Here is a 25,378-nt window from a genome sequence, read left to right on the forward strand (position 1 = left end):
CTCACCACTTATCATTGAGGAGGGGACAGGATACACAGCGAGAGAGAGAGAGAGAGAGAGAGAGAGAGAGAGAGAGAGAGAGAGAGAGAGAGAGACAGAGAGAGAGACAGAGAGAGACAGAGAGAGACAGAGAGAGACAGAGAGAGACAGAGAGAGACAGAGAGAGACAGAGAGAGAGAGAGACTGTTTCCTGCACCTATCTAGCCCCTTCCTCCAGCTCTCAGGGCTAGCTGTACACCCTTCATTCTCAGAAGTCAGCGCTGTCCCAGCTGGGAGACTCAGGCTAACGCACATGGGTGGTGAGGGACTCAGATAGACCCTGGGCATGGCAGTGGTTCCTGTGCCTGCCCTTTTCCTGTTGTATAAGCTGTATGTGTGTGTGCATGTGTGTGCATATGCATGTGCGTGTACATGTGTGTGTACCTGTGTGTGCATGTATGTGTGTATACCTGTGTGTGCATGTGTGTGTGCCCATGTGTTCATGTACGTGTGCGCATGTGTATGAGTTTGTATGCGTATGAGTGTGTACCTGTGTTATGTGTGTGCATGTGTTTGAGTATGAGTGTGTACCTGTGTGTATGTGTGTGCATGTGTTCGAGTATGAGTGTGTACCTGTGTGTATGTATGTGCATGTGTGTGCATGTGTGCAAGTATGTGTGTGTTCCTGTGTGTGCATGTGCATGTTTATGTGCATGCATGTGAATGTGTATGCTTATATATGTCTACCTGTATGTACATATGTGTGCATGTGTGTAAGTGTGCCTATGTTTGTGTACCTATGTGTGCATGCATGAATGTGTGTGAAAGTGTGTGTGTGAGTGTGTGTGTACTTGCTCACATCTACCCAGCCACTCCCAACAACCTTAATATTTCTAGGATCCTTTCTCTCCTGCTCCCTTTCAATCCCAGGATCCCTGGAGCTGATCACTGGGCAGAAACAGGCCCTAGCTTGCCCCTCTAGCTTGTGGAATGTTCGAGAAGCCTTTGCTGTCTCAGAAAAGCCCTTGGCTGGTTTTCTAAACCGGAGCCTCACACTCCACAGGGTTGGGGTGACATTAATTGTTGTTGTCCTTGGGGACACTTGTGGGGTTTGACATCCCTGACAGGATGCGCTGGCTGCTGCCTCTTTACTCAATATAAAGCACTGGAGAAGTGGGGAGAGGGGAGCGTGGGGTCCAGGAATGGCCTTCACCGTGACAGGGTGTGTATGTATGTGCGTGTGTGTGTGTGTGTGTGTGTGTGTGTGTGTGCATGCGTGTGTGGAAACTGATCAAAGTACTTTCTTAAACTAAGCTAATTGTGTTGTATGGACATTGTACTTCCTAGGGCCAAGAATATAAATGAACAGAAAATACACAGACAGGACACGGTGGTGAGTACTATAATTCCGGGACACAGAGGCCGAGGTGGGCGGATCACCATGGGTTCGAGGCCAGCTGGACTACATAGTGAGGTCCTTTCTCTGCCCAAGCAATGAAACACAGCACGGGACAATCCTGAGCGCGCATGTGACCGACTCGTGTGTTCTGGACATGCTATGAACAGTGAAGCTGGCCCAGCATGGAGTCCCACACGAGCAGGTTCACAGCCTCCCAAGGCTTTTGAGCTGCTGTCCAGGGTCCCTGGGTCAGAGCCACACCTCCTGAGCTTGCTCTTCCTATACGGCCGTCTGGTTGGCTCTGCTGCCCCTTCCGGAAATCATGGCCGCCCTTTCCAGTAATGCTCTTCCCCTTCCGGTAATGGTGGGAATGCTCTTTCCCTCCTGCAGCTTCTCCCAAGGCAGAGTCTCAGGAGCTGAACTGTTTCTGTATTTGAAGACTGTAGAGTCCCAAACCCAAATCCCCAGTCAACCCTCCGAGTGATCCAAGTCCCCACTCAGGCTGACAAGCCTGACTCCTCCTGCTTCAAGCCCCTCTGCTCAGCTGCTGTCCCTCTCTCCTGCCAAAGGGCCTTTGCATCTACGAGGCTATCTGCCTGCAAAGTTCTCTCCCTCCTCACTACTTCCTCTGGCAGTGCACCTCCTCCAGGGAGTCCCTCCGGGTTGCTCTCACTAGACAGGTCTGCAGCTCTGAGTGCCCTGGAGAGTACTGGTCTCCGTTTAGTGTTAGGAGGTTTGAAAAGATCTGTGACCTGACCTGTCACTAGCCTGAGTTCCAGAGAGTAGAGCTGGGGCTTATGTTGCCCCAGAAACTAAGGTTGGTATGCAAATGATTATTTAAGCAAGAGAGCAGAAAGAAGAGAGTGGGAACTAGGGGGGAATGGGAGGAGGGCAAACATATTGCAAGGCGGCACACTCAGGCAGGACCCCATGGAATGAAGGGAGTGTGTGTAGTGTGTGTCTGCCCCACCCAGCACCTCCAGAGGAGGAGCAGGCAGCTGCCACTGCCCCAGGTGAAGTGCTAAGCTTTGCCCTTGGCTAGGGGCCACCCAGCACGCCGCCAGCCAAGGGGAAAAGGAACCCTGCCTTGAACATTTGCTAGGGTAGCCTCAGAACCCCAAAAGAGGCCTTGAAGGCTGAGTCCCAAGCCCAAGTAAGAGCTCATGAGAGGGCTTGGGGATGGGACACCCAGAGGGACTGAAGGATCTTGGGGCCCCAGACAGGGCTTCAGTGTGCCTACTATTGATCTCCTCCCTGTCCCAAACACCTGACAAAGTCCTTGGCCCAGAGGATACCCTTGAGAAGGGCTTGGAGAGTGACAGGCTGGGCAGAGGTTGGGTGTGTGGTTGAAGGAGGGCGCAGGCAGGGCTACAGAAGGGAACACATCCAGGCACAGCTATGGAGTCTGGAGCAAGTGATGCCCGGGGAGAGAGGTCACAATTACACTCACTGCTCAGCTGTCCACCTTACAACTAATCCCGGCTCTGACACCACACACAAAGGTCACAGCCCCCCAATAAAGCAGCTCTGATACCAGCCAACACCTCAGGGCTTGCCAGTCCTCCTCCATGTACATAGGACCCACTGGACTCCAAGGCTCCCATGATGCACCTCCTGTTTCATACATGGTTGAACGGCTCACAGAACTCAGGAAAGTGCTTGTCTTGGGATGACCTTACAAAGGACAAAAATCAGGACCCACCCTACAACACCCTTCCGTCCATCAGTCCCCCGCCTGAAAGGTCTCAGCTCTTAGCAAAACTTCAGATGCAAACTCGAGTTTGGTGGCCCATGGCTGTGATAGCCGCACTTGGGAGGTGGAGACAACAGGAAGATGCGGAATTTGAGGCCAGCCTGGATCAAATGGGACCCTGGCTTAAAAAACTGAAGGCAGCAAAGTCATGTGGGTGACACATTCAAGGGCTGGGCGTGGCTCTACTCCGTGGTAATCCGGATATCACGAGGCTGAAGAAAGAAGGTCATTAGTTCAAGGGTAGCCAAGCTACACAGGGGGACCCTGTCTCAAACAGCCAAGCTCAAATTAAAAGAGTGAGGATATTTCTGTTACTGGGGCTTCCAGTCTACTTCCCAGGAACCACAGCATCTATCATCAACACACGGGGATGGAAGGAGGGATAGATAGAGGGGTGGATGGATAGATGGATGGGTGGATGAGTGGGTGTATGGATGGATGGAGGAATGGAGAGATGGATGGATGGATAGATGGATGGATGGATGGATAGATGGGTAGATGTATGTATGTATGTATGTATGTATGTATGGATGGATAGAGGATGGGTAGATGGAAAGAGGGTTGGATGGATAGACAGACTGAGGTTTGCAGGGACATGCTGGACAAGCGTTTCTACTGCACAGAGCTACACCTGACCCTTGAGTTTTGAGAAATGTTGTCCTTATGTAGCTCAGAAGGCACTGGCCTTGCCATCCTTCTGCCCCACTCCCCCCACCCCTTGGAATCACAGGTGTGTGCAGCCTTGGCACACACATATGGAAAACACTCACACTGAAATAGCTTGTAACTCTTGGTAGTCGCTCACAACTCATCCCTGGTGCAGTTTCACTTTGTGTTGCTGTTAGACATGATCTTCTCTTTGGTCTGGTTTTCACAAATCCCAGTCCGACTTCAAATTCATGATGTTGCTGAGGAAGACTTTGAATTTTGGATCCTCCTGCCTTAACCTTTGGAGTTTGGGAGTACAGATAACCACCACATCCTGTCTACTTTTTCTGAGATACAGTCTCATGTAGCCCAGGCTGACCTCAGACTTGCCATGTAGCCAAGGCTGTCCCTGAACTGGTGGTCTTCCCGCATCTGCCTCCCAAGTGCTGGGATTACAGGTGTAACGGTTACAGCTGGGAGTACAGGTGTAATGGTTACAGCTGGGAGTACAGGTGTAACGGTTATAGCTGGGAGTACAGGTGTAATGGTTACAGTTGCTTTAATGTTCTTTTTCCTTCACACAGCATTAGTGATCAAACCCAGGGCTTATGTCAGCTAGAGAAACAGTCTGTCTTGAGCTACTGGGCATCTGTGGGGCCTGACCCTTGGTAAGCTATGAGGTAGAGCCTCTCCAGTGGGACCTCCATTCCAGTTCAGCTCCTCACTCACTAAACCTGAGAGTTTAAAACCAGAGTATTTACATCATAGGAATTGGTCAGGACTGTGAACCTGGGCCTGGTTTGCCCTTCATCGACGTCCTCAATTTAGCAAGTCATGGAGAGAATGTCAATGTGTCCCACAGTGTTACACGCGGTGGAAATCCAGGACATACTTCCCAGTGTCATGAAAGAGAAGCTGTTCACACCCCGAATGTGATGGACACCCTGGTGACGCTTTCTTGTGGTTGTTCTGCTTTGCGGCTCAGGGGTGAAGAGCGCTGACTGCTCTTCCAGAGGACCCAGGTTCAATTCCCAGCACCCTCATGGCAGCTCACAACTCTAATTCTGGTTCCAGGGGATCAAACACCCTCATACACACATATATGCAGGCAAACACCAATGCACATTAAAGGGAGGGGGGGCTGTGAGATGGCTTGAAGGGTAAAGGGCTTCCTGCCAAGCCTAACAACCTGAGTTCAGTCCCTGGGTTCCCCACAGTAGAAGCTGGAACAACTATTCCCTACAAGTTGTAGTCTGACACACACACACACACGTACGCGCACAGTATAATAAGAGTTTTAAATAAGGTAAATCCAAATGATATTCATACCTGTGCACCCTGGTTCATCAATGTAAGCCACCAGCTGACTACTGTTCCTGGGTCCATCAGACCTGGTGACTGCATTTTATAAAAACCAATGGGCTCTATGGAATTTACTACCTGAGGTTATCCTGTTTCTCACTACCATTTACAAATTGGATGTTAGAGCTGGCACACACCTTTAATCCTAGCCCTTGGGGGAGGCAAAGGCAGGAGAATCTCTGAGCATGAGGCCAGCCTGGTCTACAGGGAGAGTTCTAAGCCAGGCAGCTGCTACGCGGAGAAACTCTAAGTGCCAGGTGCTCTCACAGGAAGTTTCTAACAAGCATACTCACAGATTCCCCCGAACCTTCCCACTATAGAAGGCGGGACTGAACCACTGTGATTGACAGTAGTTGGAGCAGACGAGGCAGGTTGATGTTGGAGATGCAGGAGTCTGGATACCAGGCATAGAGTGGGACACCATTTGCTTAAAGTCACGCATGTACCCACGCATGCACACATGCATCACCCTCAGGGTCCTGATGCAGGCGCTGGGAACTAAACTCAGGTCCTCTTCAAGAGCAATGTGTGCTCTTTCTTAACTGCTAAGCCACCCTTCCAGACCCCTCCACGGGGCTTTTGCCTCCTAGAGGCAGCACCAAGCCTACAGACCAGATTTGACCACATCCTCTATGCGGCAGAGGCAGAACCCGGTCTGGAACCAGGAACAAGCCTGGGCTGGGCTGGGAGGCTGTGAATGGGCAGCACTGGGTGGGATTCTCCCATCAGTCCCTTTGGCTTCTGGAGTCACGGAACCTCTTTGGCCATTTGACTGGCCATGGGTACCTACCTGTCTGAGTAGATTTACTCACTCAACTCCGTTGTATTTTAGGGATTCGAGGACACAGCAAACCTAGAAGGGGGCCCCAAAGAGCTGTTCTCAAAGCAACATGTTCCACCCTCCCTGGGTTGGGAGAGAGAACACCAAGCCACCGGGTGCTTCCGTAGGGCTGGGGTGGGGGAGGAGGGCAGCTTTCGTTCTTACCCTGAGTAACCTGAAGCTTCTGGAAACTCAAGGTCTTTGTCCAAGGTCACAAAGCTCAGTGAGCAGAACAAGGATGTGGGTGTGGGTGTGTCTGTGTCTGTGTGTCTGTGTGTGTATATACGTATATGTGTATACATATGCATATATGTATGTGTTCCTGTGTGTACATCTGTGTGTGTCTTTGTATGTCTGTGTGTGTCTATGTATGTCTGTGTGTCTATGTATGTGTGTGTATCTGTGTGTATGTCTATGTGTATCTATGTGTGTCTATGTGTGTCTATATATGTCTGTGCATGTCTGTGTGTGTGTAAGTATATGTGTATGCATATGCATATATGTATGTGTCCCTGTGTGTACATCTGTGTGTGTCTTTGTATGTCTGTGTGTGTCTGTATGTCTGTGTATGTCTGTATGTGTATCTGTGTGTGTCTATGTATGTCTGTGTATGTCTGTGTGTGTCTGTGTGTGTCTGTTATGTCTGTGTCTGTGTGTGTATGTATATGTGTGTGTGCATGTATGTATATGTGTATGCATATGCATATATGTATGTGTCCCTGTGTGTACATCTGTGTGTCTTTGTATGTCTGTGTGTGTCTATGTATGTCTGTGTGTGTCTATGTGTGTCTGTGTATGTCTGTTATATCTGTGTATGTCTGTGTCTGTGTGTGTGTCTGTTATATCTGTGTATGTCTGTGTCTGTGTGTATGTATGTATATGTGTGTGTGCATGTATGTATATGTGTATGCATATGCATATATGTATGTGTCCCTGTGTGTACATCTGTGTGTGTCTATGTATGTCTGTGTGTGTCTATGTATGTCTGTGGATGTCTATGTGTGTGTTTGTGTGTCTCTGTGTCCCTGTGTGTACATCTGTGTGTGTCTGTGTATGTCTGTGTGTGCATCTGTGTGTGTCTGTGTATGTCTGTGTGTGTCTATGTGTGTCTATGTATGTCTCTGTGTGTCTGTATGTTGGTGTGTGTTATGTCTGTGTATGTCTATGTGTGTATCTGTGTGTCTCTGTGTCCCTGCATGTACATCTGTGTGTGTCTGTGTATATCTCTGTGTGTACTGTGTGTACTGGTGTGTTTGTGTCTGTGCTCTGTGTCTGTCTGTCTGTCTGTCTGTGTATGTTCAAGCAGTGCTGAGGATTGAATCTGGGGCCTCAGCAGTCTAGGCCAGTGTGCTATGATTGGGCTACATCCCAGTCCTGGGGTTTAGCCTTTATTGTCTAATCTCCAGATTCGCTCTGTGGATTTGGCTGAGGCCTCTCACTGATGGGTAGAGGTCCTGCTTCTGCCTTTCTACGAAGAACAGTCCAAAGATGAGCCAGGCTGGTCCCATCGTACTCCAGAGAACAATCCCGGTGTCCAGCTCTGCCCAGCCTGCCCCCAAATGTCACCCCTGAGAATGGGTTACCCCTTGATCCTCAGATCAAGTCAGGTTACATTCCAGACAGACCTGCTACCAGCCCCATAGGCAATGCAGTCTCAACACTCACTGACAGAACCCTGTGTAGGTGTGTGTGTGTGTGTGTGTGTGTGTGTGTGTGTGCGCACGTGTGTATCCAGGGTGCAGGAAGTCATTGGTAAGCCATGACCAGGTGTGGTGGATGATGTCTGTGATCCTAGCACTTCGGAGGCTGAGGCAGGAGGATTTAAAATTGATAACCATTCCGAGTTCCACAGTGAGACTTTTCTCAAGTAACCACAATGTCTCCCAGGTTCATTCTGTGTCATCTAGAGTCTGGGTGGTCTAGGGACCTCCTCCCCATTAGGATTTAACACTAGGAAACTCATATGTCTTAAAAACGTGTGATTTCAGGGTTGGGGATTTAGCTCAGTGGTAGAGCGTTTGCCTAGCAAGCACAAGGCCCTGGGTTCGGTCCCCAGCTCCGAAAAAAAGAAAAAAGAAAAAAAATGTGCGATTTCATCCTTTTCAATGCTGCTTTAGCGTCTAAGGAAACTGATGTGTGGTTTTTGTTTGTTTTTGCTATGGCTCCTAGGACGCTCAGGGTCAGTTCAGGCTTCTTAATCGTTGTTGACTTTAACCTACGTTTTCTAGTATCCTCCTCCTCCTCATAGACTACCATAGGGGAACTCTGATTCTTTTTTAAATTCTTCTTAAATTATTCATAAGGGACTGCTGACCTTGCAGGAGTTAGGGAATTGGAACCTTTTTTGGGTGCAGAGTCTCACCTCTCTCCAGCAGCACAGACCTCCCCCCACTCGCTCTCTCTGCTGAGAGTGGGGTGCTTTTCTGCTCCCAACAGCATTTATTCTTAGACCTTGTATTGTATTTCTAATTTTAATGGTATAATTTTAACTAGGCAGAGTTTTTTTTTCCCCCTTTAATGTCAACTACTTCAAATCATCTTTTGGAAGCAATCCAGGCAGCTACATAAAACAACCTCGATCTTCAGATGCACATACGCCTTTTCAAACGCATGCGCACACGGATGCTGGCACATCTGGTCTGAAGGCTGGGCGCTTCTGGGATCCGGTCGTGTCCGTTTCCTGCCCCCTCCTAGCACTCATGTGCTGGGGCCTCATTCCAACCAGGTTCCTGAGATCTTGGCCAGTTTCCCTCTGAGCTGCCAGAGCACAGCTGAGGGAGCCAGCAGAGGTTAAAGGCTGAGACCTCAGCCATTATGGGGAGTCCAAGAAGCAAAAGACTTTAGCCTCAGCTTCCAATCCAGCTCTCAGCTCGCTCTCCTCTCTCTCTCTCTCTCTCTCTCTCTCTCTCTCTCTCTCTCCCTCCCTCCCTCCCTCCCTCCCTCCCTCCCTCCTTCTCTCCTTCCCTCCTTCTCTCACTCCGTCACTAAGGTATTTGACATCTCTGATTGTCAGTTGCTTTCTTTGAGCAGTGAGGAGAAATATTAATACTTATCATCTAGGTTGTTGGAAGACAGAAGGGCATGCCAAATTGTTAGCCTGAAGTCATGGCAGAGTCAACTGGCCCTCACTACCCTCAGCAGACAATGACCTCAGGCCCTGGTTCTGGGAGCTCAAGGGTGACTAAGGGGTAAGATAGTTTTAGTACTGGTAAATGGAATGCTCAAAGCCAAGAGCCAACTTCTGCCACCTGCTCAGCCTTTCTCTCCTAGTTTGCTTTCTGTGGCTCTGATAAACACCGTGACCAAAAGCAACTTGGGCAAGAAAGGGTTATTTGTCTTACATTTCCATATCACAGTCCATTACTGAGGGTCTGGGCAGGAACCCAGAGTCAGGAACTGAAGCAGAGGCCAGGGAGGAGTGGTGCTTGCTGGCTTGCTTTCCAAGCCTTCCTCAGCTGTTTTCTTTGGCCACTTGCTGGGGGATGGCACCACCCACAATGGTCTGGATCCTCGGGATGGCACTGCCCACAGTGGACTCGGTCCTCAGTGGATGGCACCGCCCACAGTAGGGTGGGTCCTTGGGGATGGCACTGCCCATAAGGGGCTGGGTCGTCAGGATGGCACCACCCACAGTGAACTGGGTCCTTAGGTGATGGCACCGCCCACAGTGGGCTGGGTCCTCATACGTCAATCATCCATGCCACAGGCCAGTCTGGTAGAGGCCTTTCCTCAGTGAAGGTTAGACTCTAGTTTGTGTCACCGTGACAAAAACTAATTAGCACACCTCATTATCAGTCCACCCACCTATCAAACCTTCCATCTATCCATCTGCCTATCAACTCATCGGTTCACACCCATCATAAATCACAAAACCTTCTATTATCTATATATCCATCTACCTATGTAATATCCACTTACCCATCTCCCGTCCAACCATCCGCTCACCCGTCCTTTCTCTTACCTACCTCCTTTCCTTCGCACCTTCTTGATAACTCACTCCTGGCCATCTTCACATCTCCCACGATACCCCCACTCCCCCACCCCAACCCCACTCCCGCAGAAACGTCCAGAAACACCAGGCACACAGCAAATGAAATAGGTGCACAGGTCACTTATGCCTAATAAGAAGTAAAGAAATTGATTCTAGGAGCTGGAGAGATGGTTCTGTGGTTAAGGGCACTGGCTGCTGTTCCAGAAGACCCGAGTTCGATCCGCAGCAGCCACATGGAGGCTCACAACCATCTATAACTCCACTTCCGGAGACTCTGATGCCCTCTTCTGGCCTCTGACAGAAATGCATGTCCATAGTATACACACACACACAAACACCCATACACATAAAATAGTAGCGTGAGAAGAAAAAGAAGGAATTGACTCTAAATCACTTTGGTATGCATATGATTTTACCATGTATTAAAAGGAAAAGCAAACTCACAGGCTGACGTGCACTTGTTTCTGTATAAAGAATGAATTCTTGGGGCTGGAGAGATGGCTCGGGAGTTAAGAGCACTGGCTGCCCTTCCAGAGGACCCAGGTTCCATTCCCAACACACACATGGCAGTTCACAGCTATCTGGGACTCCAAGATCTGACACTCTTACACAGACACGTAGGCAAAACACCAAGGCTCATAAAATAAAATAAAAATGACATGTATGTATAAAAAGAATGAGTTCTTGGCTGAATATTTGAAGTGCAGCATATAGGACACCTCCAAAGTTCTGAGAGTTGATTGATATTTGACTTATAAATATCAATGCTTATCATGCTGAAGACACGGCACAAAATGGCAGCCATTTCAGAATCTGTTGGAAAATTCCGTCTCAATCCCAAGCTAAAATTCATTTCGAGTTGCTTGCCATTTTTGTTGTTTGTTTTAAATTAATGGTTCTCCACCTTCCTAATGCTGCGATCCTCTAATACAGTTCCTCAAGTTGTAGTGTCCCCCACAACCATAAAGTTATTTTTGTTGCTACTCTGTAACAGCAATTTTGTTATCTTTGTGAATCGTAATGTAAACATTTGTGTTTTCCAAGGGTTTTGGGTGACCCCACCCCCCACCCCGTGAAAGGCTCATTTACCCTCCAGAGGGGTCATGACCCACAGATTGAGAACCACCATTTTAAAGACTCAACAATGCAAATAGCAATTAAAAAATATCCCAGAGGGCTGGAGAGATGGCTCAGCGGTTAAGAGCACTGACTGTTCTTCCAGAGGTCCTGAGTTCAAATCCCAGCAACCACATGGTGGCTCACAACCATCTGTAACAGAATCTGATGCCCTCTTCTGGTGTGTCTGAAGACAGCTACAGTGTACTTATATGTAATAAATAAATAAATCTTTAAAAAAAAAAAACTCTTTAAAAAAAAATATCCCAGAGAGGGATTCAGAGCTGAATAGGTGACTCTGTGGTTAAGAGCTCTGGCTGCCCTTCTAGAGGACTCAGGTTCGATTCCCAGCACCCACGTGGCAACTCACAACTGTCTGTAACTCCAGTCAGGGGATCTGATGATGACCTCTTCTGTGTTCTGTAAGCACCAGGCGCACACATGGTACACAGACATATATGTGGGCAAACACCCATACATATGAAGTAAAATAATCAAACACTTAAAAGAGAAATCCTAGGCATTCTAACACAATACAATCCAACAATATTAATTTGACGCATGCTGAGGTGTGGTGGTAGAAAGATATTAAAATTCTTTATTTTCCATAATCAAACCACCACGTTTTTACAAGAGCAAACTGTGTGGCAAAAAACACTGCAGTTGATCACAGACATGGCCTCAAAGCTGAGCCGAAGGGCATCAGGCGGTGTTTGCTGGAGCTGTGTGAGGTGAGGGCATGAGCAGTGCTAACCCTCTAAGCGCATGCGCTGTTCTAAGTGAGGCTTCAGGGGAGTCCTGACATGCAACACCGGCAAGCACAGCCTGAACCCCTTGAATCTATTATGTTTGACTTTGAGTTAATTTTGGCCCCTGCACTCAGAAACCTTTCTATGGCCAAAGTTTTCACGCATACACACCCACATTCGGTACAGGGTCATAAACCAAAACGTAAGAGTTTTGGGTCAGTTTTTAGGGGCAGAGGGGAGGTTAAGTGGGAGTCTTTGCTGTTCAGAACGCCTGGGTCCAGTTAGATGAGATGCATTATCGAATGATTTCCTAGTGTCCGCCATTCTCCCTTCCGGACCAGAGCTGTAGGAACAGCTCCGTGGGGCGGGCTATCTCCTAGGTTGTCCTTTGAGTGGCTCACTCGCTACTCAGGGGATCAGCACCTAAAAGACCTGGCAAGTCCTGCAGCTGGGATCTCTGTTCTTGCGCTGCGACCTCGGATGACTTTGCCTCCAGAAACTATTTTAAGAGGATTGCCTGTTAAAACCCCACGGAATGAGATTGCCTCAGAGCAGGTTTAGGGGGGATGCTGATCAGCCGGGGAAGAAAGCACCAAGTGTCATTCACAAAGCACAGAAGAGAATAGATGGGAGGTCTAAAACATTGACCACGGGAATGAACTCGGCTGACACAAAGAGAGAGTGCCGTAAGTAGAGGCTATGTTCTCCTTGGTGGAGTGCTATTCTCAGGACACTCTTCCCAGAGGAAGGAGAGGCGCAGATTAGTTTCACCTGTACATCTATACCGGTGGTTTCCTCCTGAAGGACACAGAGAGACTTCACACAGACAAGCCCAAACAAGGAACATTCCCTGAGCCCTAGAGAATATATCACCTCCGAGGTCCTCCTTCATGACATAAGTGGAAGAAGCTACCTCACAGAGCCCTAGTGAGGGCTTCCCTAACCAGCCAGAGCCCCATATGGCCCATGCAGCCACCAAAGCAAGGAAACTTGAGGCTGGGCAGACAGTTTAGTGGAAACACCTATGAGCTGAGGGACTGAGCTCAGATCTACACATTGTAGATCTTTTTACCCATGTAAAAAGCCAGACAGGGCAGCCCTCACCCAGAATCCCAGAACCGGGAGGTGGACACAGGAGGAGGCTTAGGGGTTACCTCCTGTTAGCCTAGACAATTGGTGAGCAATAGGTTCACCTCAGAAACCAAGGCAGAGAATCATGGAGGAAGATACCCAGTGTCAACCTCTGGCACTACAAGCACATGCATGTCTACATCCAGACAGTCATGTGCCCCAAAACAAAACAGAGTAACTTGCCAGAAACTGCCTCAATTAAGAAGACACTAAGGAAAAATGTCTATAAAGTCGGATACAATAAAGGGACCACAGGTCAACACTAGTGATGTCTGTTCCAGTTAGGAGGAGTGTGGAGGATGTTGGCCCTTCCGTTGTGACAGGCTGTTCATAAGAGGCTTATGCGAGGGGAAGTGGGGTTAGGGGTGTAGGGGACCCATCTGTTCTACTGTAAGAGTCCGTCGGAAAACACCACCTGCATGATTTGTCTGTAAATCCAGAGTACTTTTCCTGTAATTATGACCCTGGTCATTATTTTGGGGCTGGCACCTTTGCAATCCTAGCATTCGGGAGGTTGAAGCTCAAATTCAAATCGGCCCAAGTGACCTAGGGAAAGCCAGGTGGCCAAGAAAAACAAACAGACACGAACGGAAAGTAAACACATTAGATTTCTTTTTTTAAGAAGTCAACAAGCTTGGAAAACACAGAGGGCAGGTTTTAGAGGGAGCGTGGCAAGGTGTCTGGGGATATCTGGGAGGGAAGAGGGCCACTAGCTGTGTGACCATGACCCGGGTCTGCAAGAGTCATGTTCCTCGTGTAAAAAGTTGGGGGCATAAAAACCCCTGCTTTTAATGGTCTTGATAAAGTGACACGGTGTACATAAAGTGCCAGACACCAAGGCTGTCACTGTCACTGAATTATTTTGGCAGAGGGAGGGGAAGATCTTGGAAGGCATCAGAGAGGGGAGAACCAGGCACCAAGCCTCAGAGAATGGAGGGATTTGGATGGGGGGTAGGAGTCAGGACTAGCTTCCCCCAAAGCAGGACGACTCACTCCTCCTGTGCCCTCAATTCCTCCACGGTGGCAGTGAGGGGAGGAGGCAGGGGATAGGGAACTCAAGGTCAAGTCTCTGGCTTCCCACCTAGCCTTGGCCTTGGCTGTCTGTCTGTCTGTCAGGGTCTCTGAGCTAAATCCCGGATAATTCCTCTCGATGAGCACCTGGGTCCATAGGCAAATGAACTGACAGGTGGTGGCCCGGATCAAATATGACCGGCTCAGCGGGACATTTGCTTACCAGAGTGAGTGCTTTCTGCCCCTGCTGCTGGCGCTGGCTCCAGGAGGCCTGCCCCAGGCTGCAGCAGTCATTGTACCCACAGGGCGGGTGGGAGAGTGGGCAAAGCCAGAAGTGGGAACTCCCATTCCCCACCTGCTGGGCTGGCAGGGAGTTTGCAAACAGGTAAGGTTTCTGGCTCTACCACAGACTGCTACTACACAACCTGAGGTAAGCTCCTTTCCCTGCTCTGGACCTTGGTTCTCAACCTTCTCCAAAGTGACTAGTTTTTCCTTTGCCCCGGTGGGCTTGTTGCAAAGAATCATGGGAGCGACTGGGTGGAAACATACAATGTTTCTATAGTCCCAGTTGTTACAACAGCAATAGATCCAGGGTAACTAACTTTCTGGTGGTCAGTAGCTGTGGGAATCACTATCCAGGCTTACAGGATCTATTGGCAGACAGTTGTTCACCAAGCAGGCAACCTGGAAAAGCACAGGCTGAGGTGGTGTCTGGCCTTGGCTTGAGTCCGTCCAAAGCACCTGGGCGCATCACCTTCCACATCAGAGCCACTGTCTGGCCCAGTGAAGAGAGCCATTTCTGGTGTCCTCACAAGGCTTAGCAAGATGACATTGTCCTGTGGTAACCTGAGAAAGGGTTGACCTTCCTGCATGGAAACTAGGCTGAACCAGGTCAGCATTTTTGGCTTCCTAACTTTCTGATCAGCTCTTGGGAGGGAAACATCAGCAAACCCGGGGGTCAGGGTGAGTGCTGTCCGTGTATGTGAGCCCATGTGTGTCTGACAGGTGTGGGGTGTGTTGAGGGCCTCTGTGAGTGGCATCATGGCTCCCCCCCACTCCCAAGAAGATCCTATAACCTGGACTCGGAAGAAGACCCCTTGGGAAGTGCTCCAGCCAGGGCTGTGGGGACTTCGTGATGAAGACAGAGCCGTTTGCTAATACCATGTGGCTGCTGTGACAGTCTGTTAATGCCATTTACAACGTGCTGTAATTATGTCTCACACATGCTGGCGGGCCCAGCCAGCAGGAACATTCCCTGGGAGGGGCCCGGGGAAAGATTCCTTCAGCAGAGAAGGGGGCTGGGTTTCCTCAGGAGGCTGTGGACCAGAATGGGGCTAGAAGCTGTTGTAAAAGAGAACAACCCCCCCCCCTTTACCTTACTCCAGGACAGGGTATCTGTCAGTGCCCTGACTGATGGTCCCTTGGAGTTGTGTACAACACAGCCTGCTTGACCCCACATGTCTGCCCCATCACCCAAGAAAGAGCTCACCCCCTGCTCACACCTGTGCCTCTCACTCCAACTTGTTATGGCTCCTTGCTGGGCCCCAGTTTCCCCTTTAATAAAATAAGGATGTTGGGAGCAGGGCAGAGAGATTGCTTAAGCAGCAATTCACACCCAGTCTGCTCTGTTGGGGCTCAGAACCTACTGGACAGAGCCTATGGTGAGGCTCTCAGCTCTCAAGGTCAGGTTCATAGTCTAAGCTGGGTATTAGAACACATGTCTGGAGTTAAATTACCGGGGAGCTGAGGCAGAAAGGTGGAAAGTTAGGGGCTAGCCTGGGCTACTCTGCCCTGGTCGCCTCCATCAGATTATTTTGTGATCTTGGTGATGTGTTCCACCTGGTTTCCCCACCCGGATGTGAGGTCAGCATTGGATGGAGGCTGTGCCCGGTCTGTTCCTCCGGACCCCAGTCTCTCTCTCTCTTGAGCCTCCCGCTCTCTGAAGAAGGGAGCCCAGCGCAGATGCAGACAGACTTAGGATGGATCTCTAAATACTTGGCTCCCAGAGCCTCAGTTTCCCTTCCAGGAAATGGATCATCGCCAGAGTTAAACACATCCTGTCCCTCGGAGGTGGGGGTGGGGTGTCTAGCACATATAACTCAGCGTTCCCCATTTTCCTGCCTCCCTCCCCACAGAGCATACTTCCTCTCCTGGAGGAGCCGCAAGCACCTTGTGGGAAGCCCCGAGAAACGCAGCCCCGAGAAACGCAGCAGCCGATTTCCAAGTCATTAGTCCCCCAGTGTCGGGCTGCAGGATGGATTTTGATCAAGAGCAGGGTGACATTTGGCAAAAGTTGCTGATGAGGGATTGAATGATTAATCGTCATGACAACCGGGCTGGAGTAATGACAGGGATTCGATGGTGCCCGAGTTAAACACAAAGCGCCCCGTGAGCTGGGGCGGTAAATTACTAGGCATGTCACCGCGGCGCTTTTGGAGAAAGCGGCCGTGCGTTCCTAATGAGAGGTTAACTGTGTCCCCAAAGTAATTACCACCGATTGAAGAGGTGGCTGGTAATTAGAGGATTAGCCGCGATGAGCCTCACCTGCATGGTTGCCGTGGCAACGGAGGATGGGTGGGGTGGGAAGGCAAGAAGGGTTTGGACCCTATCCCCAAAGCAGGTACCAGAAGACCCGCTGATCTCATCTGCCTTGAGGGTTACCACCAGTGGCCAGGCTGGACTAGCTCTGGTGAGACCTCAGTCTTTCCATCTGTAAACTGAGGGCTTGGGCCCATTCAAGAAAAATAAATGCAGCATACGTGTGATTCCCAACTCTGCCTGCACTGAAACAGATCTTGGTTGGCCAGCTTCATGCCTGGCAAGGTTGGGACACCGGAAATCACTGAGCCTACTTGTTGGCTGAGTGATTTGGGATAAGGGATTGAGCACTGGCTTCAGTTTCCCCACCTGTGAAATGGGAAGAACAGGGCTGGAGAGGTTAAGAGCACTGACTACTCTTCCAGAGGTCCTGAGTTCAATTCCATGCATCCACAGGGTGGCTCACAACAATCTGTGATGAGATCTGATGCCCTCTTCTGGTGTGTCTGAAGACAGCTACAGTGTATTCATATACAAAAATAACTTTTCTTCTTTCTTTCTTTTTTTTTTTTTTTTCCGGAGCTGAGGACGGAACCCAGGGCCTTGCGCTTGCTAGCTCTACCACTGAGCTAAATCCCCAAAAAGCAATCCCAGTACTCCAATGCAGAGAAAGAAGGCCCAGTCAGGATAATCGCTAAAAACTCAGGGCAGTGAACAGGAAAGAGACCTTCCCAGGCAAGGTAGGTGGAGAGGACCAACAAGAGGTTGTGCTCTGACCTCTATGCATACTGTGGTGTGTGGGCATTTGCCCCTCGGAGGACAGAGAACAACTTACAGTGCTGGTTCTTTTCCTCCACCTTTCTGTGGCTTCCTACATAGAACTCATGTCGCAGATCTTGTCTGGCAAGGGCCTTTACCTGCTGAGCTATCCCCTTTGGCCTGAATTTTATTTTTCAGTTTTGATAAACTAAGCGCATACAGGTGTGTTGAGCTTGCCCCGCACACCTGGGTGGTTTTTGTCATTGTCGTTTTGCTTCAGAGTTTAAGACAAGTTTCCGCGTAGCCCAGGCTAGCCTCGAAATCCGCATGTAGCCAAAGATGACCTTGAACTTCTGATCTTCCTGCCCGCACTTCCCGAACACCAGGAGGACAAGCACACAGAAGCTGCCTGGAGTGGAGGTCCAGTCTAGGACTCTGTGCACGCGAGCTCTCTATGGACTGCCCTATGCCTCCTCCACTTACCCATTGTTTAGTGACTCAGAGAGAGGGGGTGACCCATCCAGAAAAACAGATGCGACAGGGTCAAAACTTGAGGCTAGTTGACCAAGTTCCTCCAAATGTCACATTAAGGAACCTCTTTTCCCCAAGAAGCTAGAATCACCAGTTCTAAGGAGGTGCAGCCCCACCTCTTTCTGGCCAGTTTATATGACGTCATGGGGCGGGGCCTACGCAGATATCTGGGGCGTCGGTGGGATGCCCACACCCAGAGTGCAGGGCGAGATGTCTGGGTCAGGAGGCCGTAATGAAGGCCTTGGATTGGTCCCCAGTTCAGCTGCTGGTGTCGCCCGGCACCTGGGTGTGGGCCTTGGTGAACCTGTGGAGAGCGGCGGCTTAATTATTCCATCCATAAATGATAAGCCTCCTCATTTCCAGGCCTTCATGATAAATTCATGGCCTTATTTAATGTGTTCGCTGACGACGACCTTCCCTGGCACGGCAGGGAGATGCCGCTCCCTAGGGTGTGAAGCAAGGGGGTCCTTATGGGCACCTGAGGCTACACGCCATTTCCCCTGTCCCCAGCAGGCTGAGGAGGCCTCTGTGCTGGGCACCTGGCACGTGCAGTTTGCAAGCCTGGTTTCTTCTGCTTTACCCTCAGGGGAAGTAAGTCCCAGAGCACCACAGTGAGTAGCTGGAGTCCAAAAGACGCAAGTTCAAGTCCTGTCTACTACTCTTTCCCTGATTGACCTTGCCTGGGGTTATGTGTTTCCTGCTTAGGGATGAGAATGGGACGAGGAGAGCAGCGTTGCTGTGACTGCTCAGTGTAAGCAAACACTGACTGACTACCATGCTCACATCACCCCCACTTCATTTTATTTAGGGGGCACTGCCTGGGTCCTGTCCACGCTGGAGGACTCACCTCTTCAATGGGGCAGCACACCCAGACCTTGCTTCTGCCCAGAGCAGCGAAGGCTGAAGGGCACACTGTGGGCAGGAGCCCAGCCAGGAGCGACCACATCTCCTGGAGTCATCCCATCACCAGCTCTGGGGTGGTCTTGGTGATGATGGATGCCTCTGGCCTCAGTTTCTTCATGCGTCCCTGTAGTCACAGACCAGAGGAGGGCACCGATGAAGAAAGGTAGTAAAACCATTTAGGGGGTCAATTTTGAGAAACATCCCAATCTAGGTGGCTGATAGACTTTAAGGAAAAACCATAGAATCATGGGAACTTGGGAGCCAGACCTTGGAGCCGCCGGGGCCTTAGAGTGCCTCTCCCAGCCTTGAACTTCAGCAGCACGAAGAAGCTCCCATCATGGCCGCAGTGTACTGGTACTTGCTGTATACCACATGCCACTGTCATGTCTTCCCATTTGGTTTTAGTTACTTTTCTCTCTGTGTTAAAATACTTGGCACCAGCAAACTTGAGAGCATCCTCCTTCTTGCTGAGGAAATTCTAGCACGATGTCAGAAGCACGAGGCAGCTGGTCATATTTCCTCACAGTCGGGAAGCAGATAGAAGTGAATGCTGGTGCCCTGCCCATGCCCCCCTCCCCGTGTTTTGTCTGCACAGATGTTTATCTACCTGGGGTGTCTGCTCACCGCCGGGTGCCTGCAGAGGTCAGAGCAGTCCTTCCCACATTCAAGGTGGGTCTTCTGACCTCAGCAGTCTCAGCCTAGAAGTATGAACCACCACACACAGATGTGGCCCAGCTGTGGCCTCATTACATTCTTACAGAGGAAAGAGCAGATGCACAGAGTTCGGAGCCTGCCTTGTATCAGCTCCTCCCATGCAGCTGGGCCATGGCATCTGACTGCTCACACACGTGCTCCCCTGTTTGTATGAAGGTGGTCCTTTAAGAACCGGGTGTCTGTACCTGTGCGTGCGTGTGCTCGTGTGACCTGGCTGTGTCACATCTCCTGACTCCTGTTGGTGTCCCTGGTCCCTTGTGTCTTGGAGCAAACATCTGGTTGAAGAAGACAGCCTTTTGGCCTGGGGAGGCTCTGGTTTCCACTTCTTGAAGAATTAACATAATTTGCATTCTCATTTGCATGGGAGTGAGGTCAGCTCCTCCTCTAACAAGCCTGTCAGGAAGGTGGGAGTGGGGAGAATGGGGGTGTGGGGGTGGGCTCCCACAGTCTATAGAACTGGTCGCCTGGCGTGGGTGGGCAAGTCGTGCAAGGTGCCCCATCTATGCTGATGGGACTGAGGCGCAGGGTTGCATAGCCTGGTTCCTCTGCCCTCAAGTGCCTGAGCTGAGTTCTAGCCCTCAGCCTCGAGCTCTAGGCAGGATGCTGCTCCTCACATTCACTTCTGTTCTGCCTGCACTCTGCAGACCTTGCCTTTGATGCTCCAGGAGGAGAAGGAGCAGGCAGAGATAGGAGAGGAAGGGTCAGGAGGAGTGTGTGAGTGCCCGTGCGTGTGCGACTACACGTGCATGCATTTGTGTGTGTTCTGAATCCATGGGTGTGGAAGAATACGTTTAATGTTCCCCTCAACCAAGCAGCTCATTGCCGGGCATTGCAAGCATGTGATTAATAAATCCTGGTGGTTCATTTGATCCTCACAATAATCCAATGAGATGCTCAGAGAGGGGAGGTGACCTGCACGATGTCACACAGCTGGCGAGAGTGGCAGAGCTGTGTTGCTGTAAAATTATAAAAAAAAAAAAAATGCTGTCTTTTATCCAGTACTAGATCCGTCACCTCAGTGCCTCAAGATATGTGGTAGATGTCTTCATCTCAGTCAGAGAGTCTCACCCACTCTGCTCCATCCCTTATCACACCGTCGATGGCTACTCTCTGAGCCTGGCAACAATCTCTCTACCCATCTAGTTCCCAAGGCAGGCTGCCACCATGCCACACATACATATCTTAATTTCATGGCGGTCCAGTGTCTCCAGCCACCACACTCTTGAATTCAATTAAGTCGCCACATGAAAGAACACACAACACAGTAACCTCTGATCCAACTGATAAGATATAATTGCCCACCTAGACACACAAAGCCCTGTACACATCCATCCCTTAACAACATTCATAACAACCTGTAAATGTGCAGAGAGGAATCTTAACGCCAGCCTCCATGTTCTCTCCACTGCTTCCCCTGCCTCCTCCAGTCTCCTCCTCTCTCTAAAACTTTTCTCCCGCCCATCCTTCCTTCTCATCCAATGACAGGCCTCATTCTATCTTGTACCTGCCTGCACCTGCATGATGACATCATCCTACAGAGCTGGGAGATGCCATCTGGGCCAGTGGTTCATATACTCAACAGTCACTGCTCTGTGGTCCCGAGGCCCAGGCAATCTGCCGTGCTGCCCAAGTGTACATGTGTGTACACTTGCCCTGTGTACATGTATCTATACTTGGATGTGCACACGTGTGGGTACTTCCACTTACTCATGTACATCCCCTGTGTGTGCTTGCCGGTGTGTAAGTATGTGGCACATAGGCGTGCAAGCGTGCATCTGGATGCAAATGGCTGTACCTGGGTGTGTGCATACTTCAGTGTGTGCAAGAATCTCCAAGAGGTTGGGAAATCTGAGCTCAACTCAGCCTTGTTGTCAGTTGGTCCAAGAGAAGTCTGAGCCAGCCTGGGCCACATGTGAAGGGGTAAGGACTGATATTCTTGAGCTCTAGGAAAAGGGGGGGCCCCTGGCTACCCTTTGCCCAGGCCTCTGGGACACATTAATAACAGTTCAGCAAATCCCAAATGTAAATAGGGCAATCAGACCCAAAAATACAGATGCTCATCACCCAAGTACGAATAACACCGTGGCTGATGTAATTACAGGAGCTTGGCTCAGTGCACTGAGCCACCTCGCTGTGCACTCCTGTGCTTTATTTTGTGCCTGTGTCTTCCTTTCCTGAGGAGCCCCCACAGGATCTCATGGCCATGGTCAAGGGTCCCAGCTGTCTTCAATGTCTTTACGCTTTGGTAGCAGACCTTTAGCCTCAGTAGCAGCCAGACCGGGGGTGAGATTCCTGGTTCCTCCCTCCAGCTTTGAGATGACCCCGCTGCAGACCTTGGGAGACCCTTTCTGGATTTCAGTTTCCTCTTCCAGGGAATTAACAATGCAGGATGGTGTTATGACCACTGGGTTTGCAGTAAGGGGGGGCCTGGGCTCACCAGGCCTAAGCTGGGTGACCTTAGGTATGTTTCTGTCCCCATTGAGCCCTGGCTTCTTCATCTGTGAGGTGGATACAAGAGTGTCTATCTTGCAAGATCTTTGTGAAAAAGGAAATGTTTGCCATTTTAATTGGTAAGTTTAACTCATTCACACTTATTGTGGTGATGGTGTTATAACATCACACAACACCAATATGTAGGCTGGAGAGGTGATGAGTCGGCAGTTAAGAGCTCTCAATGCACAGCAATGAGGACAAAGTTGGCTCCCAGAGCGCGTATAACAGCTGGTTATTTTGCACAACCTGTAACCCCATCTCTAAGCAAGACAGAGACAGAAGGGTTGGTGAGGTTTACTGGTTTTCAGCCAAGCCCAGAAACCATAAGCCTCAGGTTCAGAGAGAGATGGATGGGAGAGAATGACAGAGGAGCAGACTGAACATCCTCTTCTGGCCTCTGAGTACATGTGCTGCACAGATATGCACACACGCATAGATACAAACAGAAATACACACACAGGCACACACAGATATGCACAGACACAGATGTGCACACATGCATAGACACAAACAGAAATACACATACAGGCATGCACAGACATGTACACATAGATGCACACAGAAATATACAGACACACAAACACACAGACATACACAGACATGCACACAGATATAAACAGAAATACACACAAGGACACACAAACTCATACACATATACACACAGAAATACACAGACACACAAACTCACACATAGATACACAGACACACAAACTCACACATACATACATAGACACATACAAACACACACAGACACACATAGGGACACAAAAACAGAGATACACAGAGACACAGACATACACAAAGATACACTCACACAAACATACACACATATTTACACACACACAGGCACATACATATACAGATACATACACAGATACACACACAGATAAAAACACACAGATACACCCATAGACACACAAACACACACAGATACACACAGACGTGCACATAAATATATACAGACATACACATACAGAGACACATACACATATACACACAGAGAGACACACACACAGATATACAGAGACATGTATACAGACACACACAGACAAACACACAGAGAAATACACACACAGACACACAGACATACAGACAACAGAGATATAGACAGACAGAGGCACACACGGAGACACACATAGATAGACACACAGATATACACAGACACACAGACACACACAGACAGATAGACACAGAGATACATACACACATAAACACACATAGATACACATACACACACAGAAATAACACAGATATACACACAGAGACACACACAGACAAACATACACAGACACACACAGACACACACACACACAGACGCATTCAATCAATATTTTAGAAGGTAACGCTGTTAATCTCCCTTGCACCTCACACAGCTGTGCCATCCCCATACCTTGCTGTCCTCTTTGCTGTTTTATTTCTCAGGCTTCCAGTGTGTTCCTTTCTTTCTCACGGAGCTCTAACATTGTTCCGAAATAAACATTTGGTCCCTCAGAGTGTGTGGGACAGGACCAGGGTCTGGCTGTGGCTTGGTGTCTCAGGAGGACACAGTCACGCTGTGCTCTTTCACTGAGACCCAGGCACCTGCAAGCCCAACAGGGGCTGCAGTGGGCAGTCTCCACGGTGGTATCCAGTCCCTCCACATCTGATCCTTCCACGGCACTGTTGGAGTGTTCCCATGGTGTGCTGGTTTCCTAGGAGTGTGTGGACCAGGAGAGCAAAGCAGGGGTTGGGGTGTCTCTAATGCCTCAGCCTTAAAAGGCACAAAAACGTTGCCTTTGTGGTCGGAACCCAGCTGCTGTTGATCTCCTATGTTGAGGATGAATGTAAACTACCATTTGCCAAGGCGGCCCAGCGCCTGACACAGAGAGGTCATCAGCGGTGAGCTGGTGCAAGGAGGAATAGCACAAGCAGAAGCTGCTCTGCCCATCCTTGCCCCCTCGCAGGTCTTGGTTAGCAAGGGCTGAGCCTGGGATGCCAGGATCCCCTCCCGTTGTCTCTGAGGCAGAGAGGAGATCCAGACCAAAGCGTTTCCAGGCATCGTCCTAACTTTACATTGATCAGTAATTAAACACAGCCTCCAATTACTATAATGTTTGGCGAGACACCAAGCACATGTAAAACCCTGTGGTAAACATCTGGTTCATAAATTGCCCCTGGGTGCGGCGCACAGGCTGGGCTGAGGAGACAAGTGGGGGGCTGGGACGGGGAGGAGAGGCTGGGACCATTGAAGGACCCAACTGTTCCCTACAGACTCCTTAAAACTCTCTGAGGCAGAGGTCCAGGACTTAAACTGAGGGCTGGGGAGCCAGTCTCTCAGGAGTTTGTCGAAAGCTACACATGTAATTAATGTAAGTGACTTGTCTGTAGTTTTTAGTTTTTTTTTTTCAGAACTGAAATCACCCACTCATTGGCCGCTGAAATTTAAAAGGAGAGGCATGGGCTGAGGGTGTGGCTCAGTGGTACCATACAGTGTCTGTCTAGCTGCCTGAAAAGAATGGAGAAGAAAAAAAGGAGGTGGGGAGGAGGGGAGGAGGGGGAGGATGGAGAGGAGGAAGGAGGAGGGGTAGGAGAAGGAAAGGGGGAGGAAGGGGAGGAAAAGGAAAGGGAGGGGAGGGGTAGGAGGAGAAGGAGGAGGGGGAGTAGGAGAGGGGAGAAGGGGGGAGGGAGGAAGGCAGAAGACGCATAGAGACTCATTGCATTAGAGCCCCTCTGTGGGTGAGCAAGTTCTTAGACCAGCCCACTCTGTCCTTTGGAGCCACAAGGGAGCATGTAAACTGGCTCTGTCTCAGACTGGTTGTCTGACTGGGTAGAGGCTCTGCTCCTGAGATCCTCAGTGCTCCCCTCACTTCTGGGCCTCTTTTCTGCAGCAGTGGAATGGGGAGACCCATTGTGGCACATAGGTGGGTCAGAGCAGGTAAAGGAACTGGGAAGTGCACAACCACCCTGAGGCTGTTTCTCCTGAGATCTGCCTCTCACAGAACCCTACAAGGATTAAACTGGTTGCACTACCCAGAAGGCAACAGACCCACCAGGCCTGTCTATACTTCTATCCCAGGCTGCTAGACCCTTCCAGGCTTACAAGGCAGGGACCCAAGGACACCTGGGTTCTCACTGATGCCTGCGGCCTTCCCTACAGCACACCTGAGGATGCTGTCCACTCAACGCGCTGCAATATGCCTCCCACAAGGAGCAGGAGTTCATTTCCTTGAAGCTTCCCTGGAGCCTCCCATGTCCCTGCAGCCTAGCTCTGAGGTCACTTTCTGCAGAATCCTAGGTCAGCCAAGCAAGCGTGAGAATGTTTTACAGACTCCCAACCTCCATCACAGCAGGTGAACTTTGGTTCAGGTAAGCCACCAGCCCCAGGCAGAGGAAACACAGGTGCCTGGTAGTGAGACAGCCACAGAATACTAAGAAGATGCTACCCATTATGCAATAGGTTCCAGTGATTCCAAGTCTCTTGCAGGCGAGCATCATGCCATCT

The 25,378-nt window shown here is 49.9% G+C and overlaps 1 non-coding gene across 1 annotated transcript; it reads left to right on the forward strand.

The window, feature by feature from the left end:
- The first annotated feature begins 7,944 nt into the window (after positions 1–7,944).
- On the forward strand, positions 7,945–8,025 carry Trnaa-agc100 (transfer RNA alanine (anticodon AGC) 100). The gene has a single exon. It is a non-coding gene; the product is annotated as a tRNA-Ala (tRNA).
- The last annotated feature ends 17,353 nt before the right edge of the window (positions 8,026–25,378 follow it).

This window comes from Rattus norvegicus, chromosome 12 (genome assembly GCF_036323735.1).
Source record: "Rattus norvegicus strain BN/NHsdMcwi chromosome 12, GRCr8, whole genome shotgun sequence".
Taxonomy (NCBI): Eukaryota; Metazoa; Chordata; class Mammalia; order Rodentia; family Muridae; genus Rattus; species Rattus norvegicus.